This window comes from Poeciliopsis prolifica, unplaced genomic scaffold (genome assembly GCF_027474105.1).
Source record: "Poeciliopsis prolifica strain line A6 unplaced genomic scaffold, Auburn_PproV2 SCAFFOLD017, whole genome shotgun sequence".
Lineage (NCBI taxonomy): Eukaryota > Metazoa > Chordata > Actinopteri > Cyprinodontiformes > Poeciliidae > Poeciliopsis > Poeciliopsis prolifica.
Genome location: NW_026562392.1, coordinates 9,458,678 through 9,467,374, shown reverse-complemented (window position 1 = coordinate 9,467,374; position 8,697 = coordinate 9,458,678).

The following is an 8,697-nucleotide window of genomic DNA, read 5'->3' as shown; positions in this document are numbered from 1 at the left end:
AACAGTGGTGGTTGGTACCCTAAGAAGATCTCAAAAGGAGAAAAACCGGTGGCTGTTGAGACCCAATGCAGAAACTGACTCCAGTCAGTGGGGTCGGTGGAGGTGAGGCATCTAAGCGCAGACTCGAGCTCCTGATTCATGCGCTCAGTTTGGCCGTTTGTCTGGGGATGATAACCTGATGATCGACAGACTTTAGCTTCCAAGGCCGAACAAAATTGTTTCCATACCTGAGCAGTGAATTGAGGTCCCCTGTCCGATAGGATCTCCTGTGGGATGCCGTGCAATTTGAAATCTAATGTGCAATTTGAAAACGTGCTTAACCAAGAGCTGAGCTGTCTGAAGGGCTGTGGGCAGTTTTTTTAACAGGATGAGCTGACAGGCCTTGAAGAACCGATCAACTACAGTGAAAATGGTGGTCATTCCTTTAGACACAGGTAATCCGGTAATAAAATCAATAGCTATATGTGACCAGGGTCTATTGGCAATGGGCAATGGTTGAAGTAAACCTGCAGGGGGCTGGTGAGATGATTTATTCCGGGCACAAACGGGACAGGCTAGAACAAATTCTTTAATGTCTTTGTGAAGAGATGGCCACCAAAACCGACGGGCGATTAAGGCTATGGTTCTGCTGATACCGGGATGAGCTGAGAACTTTGTGGTATGCATCCAATTAATTAGCCTAGCTCTAACTGCTGCTGGTACATACGTTCTGTTGGGCGGTCCTGTGCTAGGATCTGGTTCGGTCGACTGTGCTTGCTTTATGAGGTCTGAAACCTCCCAGGTAACTGCAGCTACTGTGCAGTTAGAAGGTAGAATGGTGGCTGGTGTCTCATTGGATTCTTCACCAGAGTAGAGTCAGAAAAAAGCATCTGGTTTGACGTTCTTAGACCCGGGGCGATATGAGATGGTCAGGTTGAAACGAGAAAAGAATAGTGACCAGCGGGATTGACGGGGATTATGTATTCTGGCGGATTGGAGGTATGAGAGATTCTTATGGTCAGTCCATATCAGAATGGGATGCTCCGCGCCCTCCAGCCAATGTCTCCATTCTTCCAAGGCAAATTTTATGGCGGGGAGTTCTCTGTCTCCAACATCATAATTTCTTTCAGCAGAGGATAGTCTGCGAGAAAAAACCACAGGGATGAGTCTTTTTGTCAGATTCAGAACATTGAGAAAGCACTGCCCTGACGCCGGAGTCTTATGCATCCACCTCTAGGATGAACTGTTTTGAGGTGTCTGGCTGGATGAAGATGGGTGCATTAGCAAACAGAGTTTTGAGTCTTTTAAAAGCTACACCTGCTTCGGGGGACCAGTGGAAGGGTTTCTTAACTGAGGTTAATGGTTGGGCCGTTTGACTATAATTTCAAATGAATCTGATAGAAATTAACAAACCCCAGAAACTGTTGAAGCTGTTTTCTATTCTCAGGAGGAGGCCAGTCCAGAACAGCTTTGATCTTCTCCGCAGATGGTCTTACCTGCCCGCCCTCAAAAACGAATCCTAGGAAAGTGTCTGATGGATGGTGAAATTCGCATTTCTCAGCCTTTACAAGCAGTTGCTGGAGAACAAATTGTACCTGTACCATAACTGGGTAACACTCTGGCAGAGAAGTGTCCACAGTCTCCTCCAGTTATACAGCCCCTGATGACGGGATGATATCCAGGTGCGCAGGTCAGTAGACGCTGATACACGCCCTCGGGTGGCACACAGCGCCTGGCGCTCTCTGGTGGACGAAAACTGACAACGGCAGTTCCCAACATCCACCATGCCATTATTTATGAAACAAAAAGATGGAACAAGAGCAGATAAATTCCTGAAAAAGCTAAATAAATACACTAAAATAGTCCATATGTGTGCAAAAATATTCAAAACCCTACAATTTAAGATGTTGAGATTTTACTGTGACTCTAATAATGCCAATTTATTTTTAAGCCTGTGGTGTAATCTCACAGAGATGCATTTTTAACATTTTCCTCACTGCAAAAGTTGCATATAAATAAATAAATAAAATGATTACTATATCCTATCAAAGCTTTTATGTTCTAAAGAAAAAACATTTTGCATTCTTCAATACATTTTTGGCCTTTTCCTGTAAAATGTATATATGTCACAGGCAGATGTGTAAGTTGTACTACATGTGGAAAAACGTGTGAATAAATTATAATATAGTTTGGAAATCATAGTCAAGGCAGACATGCTTAATTTAGAGGAGCAACATATTTTCTGTGATTTTGCATGTTTGCCTGGCTTTGAACAAGAGGTGTTTCTGCTCCTTTTAGATTATTTACACCAAGTACAAACGGAGATTTACGTTGCTGCTATGTTCCATGGCAATAGATGAAGACCTGAGTTCATCTATTGCCAACAGAGCATGGATTAAAAATAATCACCCACCTTCAGTCCGCTGGATTAAAATGCTCTGACAAAGCCAAGAATCTGGGGGTGATTGTGAATCCTGATTTGAACTTTAATAGCCACATCAAACCTATCATAAAAACATTATACTACCATCTAAAAAATATTGCTTAAAATTAGACGACTTATGTCCCCACAAGATTCTGAAAAATTAGTTCATGCCTTTGTTTTTAGTAGACTTAATTACTGCAATGGCATTTTTATTGGATTATCAAAAAAAAAAAAGCAATAAGACAGCTCCAGCTTCTCCAGAATGCTGCAAGAGACCTTAGTAAAACAAAAAGAAATCAGCACATCAGTCCAGTTCTAAGGTTCCTGCACTTCCTGCATGTTACTCAAAGAACAAAATTTAAAATCTCCTGAATAGTTTACAAAGCACTTCATAATAGAAACCCAGATTACATTTCTGATCTTCTTCAACACTATATACCACTCAGAAATGTAAGATCATCAGAATCAAACCTGCTAACTATATAGAGAGTCAGAACTAAACATGATGAAGCAGCTTTTATATGTTCCAACATCTGGAATAAGCTTCCTGCTCATTCTACGACTGATCCTACCTTGAGTTTATTTAAAACAAGGTTAAAAACCTTCCTATTTAAGGTTTTAACCTTCAAAAAAATATTATTACATTTTTCAATTCTATTCATTCACTATATTTAACATTTTTATGTTTATTTTTAATCTGCTTGATTTTTTTGTTGTATTTTTATCTTCTTGTTGTATGTTGTTTTTAACTTTTTTTGTACAAGCACTTTGAATTGTCTTTTTATGAAAGGTGCTATATAAATAAAGTTGCCTTGCCTTATCATACTTAGATATTAATAATACAATAGCTATAAAATTTGATTCATGATTTTTTTTTTAAATCAATTGAGCATCATTTAAACAAACCTATTGCACATAAAAAGTAGCCTGAACACAAAACAAATTAATTTCCCTAAAGGCTGTTGACATCATTTAGACTGGTCAAGATTCACATCAATTGTTGTATCTTTTTTTCCATTGTTTGAGAAATTAGCTAAGTTACAGCTTTAAAACACCACAGAGGCTTCAGTTAATATATTATAAGTATAATCCAACACAAAACAGAACCTATAAAATAAAGCTACATCAGTCAGCCCAACTGAGGAGCGATTGACCATGGGGCTCCAATGTTGTTGCTGTGCGACTATCCGGGCAACAGAATGTGCAAACATTGGCATTTGCAAATACCACAAAACATTAACAATTACAGCAAAACTTCTGCTTTTTCAAATAGAAATAAAATAAACACATACTTATGTTGGGTTTCAACATAAGTAGAAAGAAGGTCCAGGGGTTTGAATCCATGGAGTCTTTCTGCATAGAGTCTGCATGTGTGGGTTCTCTCCAGGTGTTCTGGCTTCCCCAAACAGTCAGGAAACATGACTGTTAAGTTAATTAATCTCTTTAAGTTGTCTTTGAGGTGTGAGTCCACGAGTCAAGTACTTTTTGTTTGAAGATTATTGTATTCTGTTCTAGTCTAGTTTAGTTTAGTCTAGTCTATTTAACATAGTGAGTGGGGCAACTAATTTTTCCAGATTGGACTAAGTTGGACTGAACAGTTTTCTTCTTATCTCACACGTCCACCTTAGAGATTTGTATCTTTGATGGGCATAAAGTTTTATTAATAATCAGAAAACATTAAGTGAAGCAAAAAAAACAAAGAAATATCTTTCATAGCACTGTATGTCAGGGGTGCTGCATATTGTAGACGTAGAGCACATCAACACAACCATGCTGGGGTAGGCTCCCGACCCTGAGATCTTTGCTCCATGTCTTCCCCATGTTCCTCTCTGTCCCTTTCCTGTCTGGTTATTGTCAACATGGGCTTCTGGTGTAGAAAAAAAATCTGCACATCTCCTTCTAAACATCATAGTAGTTATTTTTAAAATCTATCCTGAGAATTTTGGCAGTTCACATTACTGTCATTACGGACTCGGTGTTTATTATTGAGAGCACTTTTGATTGCTAAGACCACCCACCCCAGCACGCATGTGCTGAAGATAACTGAAACACAGCTTTAATTGATTCCTGGTGAGAACCATTTGGTCATGATGAAAATCAACCGAGTTACTTTCTCTGGAAAGTGAAATCGTTAACAGCTAAGAGATTCATCACGCAGGGCACGACTTTGGTTGTTACGATTGCGTTTTGTGCGTCTACATGCTGCTTTTCTGAGAAAGGGATATATGTACTGGTAAATACCAGGGAGTGCAAGCCTCGTTAGCCAATCATGACGTACACCCTCTACAGTAAATGAGTGCGGTTCGCAGCAGAGGTTACATAAATGTTTTATGTGCTGAAGTCGCTGTTGACTGATTTGTCATTAACACACATGTGGGCAGTTTGTGCTACTACTGGTGCTTTTAAATACGAATTGCACTTTCAGCGTGGACCACTAGCCAAGGGTTGTTTTGTGGTTACCGCTTCAGAGTCAACCCTCAATCCAGGAGTGTGAATCACTCTCTTAATTAGAGAATGCAGTCCTGAACCACATGTAAACAATTAGCCCTCAGGATAACAGGGTTCTGTGTGCTTGTGTGCATGCTAGCCACACATATTTTGAGTATTGCAACATTTTCCAGACCTTCCTTCAAGTAATGTACCAGAGAAAGTTCAAAACACATTAACAAGAAAGACTGATTAGATTTCATGGGAGATTTTAGTTATCTGTAGGGACATTGTTTTGCTTTTCCTGTCTGCAGTAGTATCCATCAGCATTGAATTTCAGAGGCGTTAACATTTTATCATCACATTTATTTGCTTCAATATCTCCTGTTGCCAAATGTTAGTCAGGCAACAAATAACCCCCAGAAAGCTGTTACAGTCTCTGAAATGTTCAGCACATTGCTAACACAAGTGAAGAGAAGATGATACATTGTTGCATTTTTTTTTTTTACAAATGAAATCTGAGAAACTTTCTAAAACTGATATTTTATCCATCAGTCAGCAAAAGATCCTTGTCGTAGTAACCTGATTTGTCTCTTTCTGCAATTGCATTTCTCTCATCACTTTTTCATCAAGATCAGATTTGTAGGCTGTGTCAAGAACCAGTAAATCTCCCCTAAAAGAGTCAGCGAGGTAAAATTGATCACATTCACTGAATACAAAGTCACATCTTCACATTTTTTTAGAATATCTGACAGCAAAATGCCCAAAGTGATCAGATATGTTGCCCCCAACAACAATTTTTATAAAGAGACTGCCCCGCCCAAATCACACAGTAGTCTTTCCCCTACTAGCTCTTCCCTGTTCAGCTGCAGGTGCAAGGTGAAAACTAACCCACTACTTGGAGGAACTAAGTAGTACTTGGAGTATTTAGTTCCTCCAAGTACTGACCCACTTGGAGGATTAGTACTTGGACTCTGATTCACAGACGCTCCTCTCCTCACACTGTCCTTCAACAGGTAGTTGTTTGTCATACAATACTTGAATAACACAATAATTGCTCCAAAGTTTTAATGTCAAAATTAAGACCTAAACCTGACCTTAAATAATCATTCATTACATCTGAATACTTGATCGTTTTCTCAGTGAATTATTATTTCTTTTAAGCGGATTTCTTTATTGGCTGCTTAGCTTTATTTTTTTCTGCTTTGTTTTGTGTGGATGACAGTGTTTACGGTTTGGGGCCTACTTCTTCCTTTTACAGATGGTAAAAGGAAACAGTACGTTGTGAAATTATACGTCATACACACATTGATTGTATTTACCAGTGATGTTACTTTATTTTGCTGTGGATTTTATTAAGGGCTTTCGATTTTCAGATTTTGATCAAATTAAACTTTGAAACCAGTACATCATTTCCCCTCCACTGCTCAGTTATGAGGTACTTTGTATCACTCTGCCATTTCAACAAGAGTCTCTCACTGAAAACATAGGGAATTGTGGGAATTGTGCTATGTGGAAAAAATTACAGCAAAACTTCAGATGAAAAATGGTCCACAACTGAAACATTTATTTAAAAGTTCAGTTGTGTGTATTGTGATTTTTATGTTGGAAGAAAGAGTTTTCTATATTTTACACTCATGAACTGTGGACAAATAAATCCCTATATGAACCACTGTACAAGTGGCTATATATAAAGTTTATTTTATGCACTATATTTGTGATTGCTTATTTGAACAAAAAGCAAGTTGAGAAAAAAAAAACAGGCTTCCACGTTTGTCTCTTGTTTTCAAAAGAAAAAACTCCGGAGCCATAAAAAAAGCTTTTATGCAAAACTAACATCAACACATTCTTCAGCATGAAAACAACACAAGTTCATGGCTTGGAGTAAATGGTGGCAGAGGCCAAAAGAAACTGCTGACAAGTTCTGTCACTCATAGCAAGTCTGTAAAATAAAGGACATGTGTGTTTGGTTTGAAATGCTTTTCAAAGATAACCCAAGAGACACAAACATCCCAATCAGCAATGAGCACTGATTAATGACTGTGTTCTGTCCAAAGTGAATCAGGCGCATTGCTTTGAGGAGTGCAGCTTTATAACTTGGCTGGAAGTCGGAATATCTGGTTATATTTCTCAGCTAATACTGGATACATCTGAGTGCTTTTATTCTCCAAATGAAAAGAACTTTAAGACAGGCCACCCTTTAATAGAAGCAGCAAATCACAACTTCCCTCCTCCTTACTGCAGCTTTGAGTTGTGCACAAATACTGTTGCTCCGGGGCAGCAGTGGTCCAATTAAAATAAATCTCCTTTTCAGTTAAGGGCGTTTCAGTATTATCAGTCCTTCGGTGTTCTGTGAGGAAGTGATCAAACAAATGCCCTCAGCAAATTTTCTGTCTGATGGGCTTTCTAAGAGATCCAAGGAAGAAGTGTCCTGTCTGTCTTCGTCATCTAATCCTATGATTGATTTGTCTCAATGTCTTTCTTGGTATTTTTCCTTTTTGTCCTAGGCGCGGTTCTATCTATGCGTTTAAGACCTCATTGTGAATAATATATATGTTTATCGTAAATGAATACACCGTAGCATCCAGCAGACAAGGTTCTGAGTTGAGCTGCATTCTTTTGCATCAGGCTGTATGAATACTTTTCATCTTCTACCTACGACCTGAAATCGAGCGTTAATATTTTTTGTGTCTTCTGTGTTCGAGGAAACACGTGCTTCATATGTGTTCCCCTTGGAGAAATAGGAAGCATGTGTTGCTATGCATTTGTAGGATACTTGGAGTCTTTCTCATATTGGTGTGTCCTCTAGTGATGTGGAGATAGAACACAGGTGGACCACATCTGTTTCTTTGATTTTCTTATTTCCTCACAAAGAGACTCATTTTGAGTAATGACCTTTCGGCCTGCGGAGCTGTGCATCACGTTTTCAGACTAAACTTTTCCTGTTGACAAAGGGATGTTTTTTTTTTTCTTTTAAATGCTGTGTACTTAGTTTCACATTAAAAGTGTCTTTATTGCAACCAAGATTCATGTATCTAATTAGACCTAGAGGTTCTAATTAGATATTGTCTAAAAAAAAAGCAATACATGCATTTTCACTGCAAAAAAAAGTGCAAGCCCTTCATCTAAATGAATCTGTTCAGTTGCCAAGAAGGGGGAGCTCTGTTGGACTTGTGCTGGGTTTTTTTTGTTTTGTTTTGTTTTTTGTTTTTTTCATTGGATTTGGGTCTTTGCTTGTTTATGACTACACCCTCTGAGCCTCCATTTAGTTTATTAAGACCAACAAAAACTAAAACAGCTGACAACTGAAGTAAGTAAATTATCACTTGATCCTGTGGTTACAATAAAATGCTCTGCGAGTAAATTTTAACCCCTTGTGTTCGTTAAATTTTTTTAATTCACTACTTTTGTGTGAACGAAGTTCTGCCTGACTTTATATTGTTTATATCGTGTTAAACATTTCAGATATCAACTGTCTATTATCATTTTTAACATACTAGACAGTGAAGGTTATACACAGATCTTCACAGATTTCAATTGTCATCGTGTTACTTTGAAGATACCCTCGCTGGCTTTTAGGATTAAATCCAAACAATTTCCAAGTAGATTGCTAATTTGACTTTCCAATGAGCTTTTAAATAATAAATGATTACATGTTGCGGACATTTCTGCAACTGAAAAGTCAGACTCTAATGGGTGTTTTTCTGATTGCCTGATTGGCTCCTTTTTATGTCTATCCAGCAGTGTTAAGGGCTGAAGGAGTCCTGAGGCAAATATGTTAAAAAATATGTCTTTAAAATATGTTTTAAAACTATAACCATGTCCTGACAGTACCCCTATGTGACAGATGTTATATGAGAAAATCC